Genomic DNA, 576 nt, shown 5'->3' on the forward strand with positions numbered 1-576 from the left:
CTCAAATCGATGTGTACTGTTGTCCAGAACTGGTCCTTCGATAATTTCCATTGGGTCGCTTTCCCGAAATTGTTGCTTAATTAATTGTATTCAAAGTGTGAAAGTTAAAAATTGCAACGTCACAAGGTGTGCAAGTTAAAGTATAGTTTAGTAATAACTTCAAAATTATAATTAATAATTAAACTAATAATCTTTTTTTTTCAAAATTTTAAAAAATTAATGATTCTATTTTTTTAATAAAAAAATTATAAATGAACTATACCTTAACTTGCACACCTTGGGAAGTCACTTTACTTATAAATAAATAATAATTATGATTAAATTAGAAAACAAAAAGTATTAAGAACACGAGCAACACAGCAACTTTGATAACTCCGTTTATATTTTCTTTTAAAAGCATAACATTTTGGTTTTGTTTGTTGAAAGTGATTTTCTTTTCTATTTCATTTTCTTTTATTTCATCCAAATTGTCATCACTTTCACCGCCACAGCTCCCCGTCTTTTGGTTTCTGATGATGCCATTCTTACAACCAACAACAACACACGTGCTTGTATCATATTTACCATCAACACATG

This window comes from Entamoeba invadens (genome assembly GCF_000330505.1).
Source record: "Entamoeba invadens IP1 unplaced genomic scaffold scaff_1105074725735, whole genome shotgun sequence".
Taxonomy (NCBI): domain Eukaryota; phylum Evosea; order Mastigamoebida; family Endamoebidae; genus Entamoeba; species Entamoeba invadens.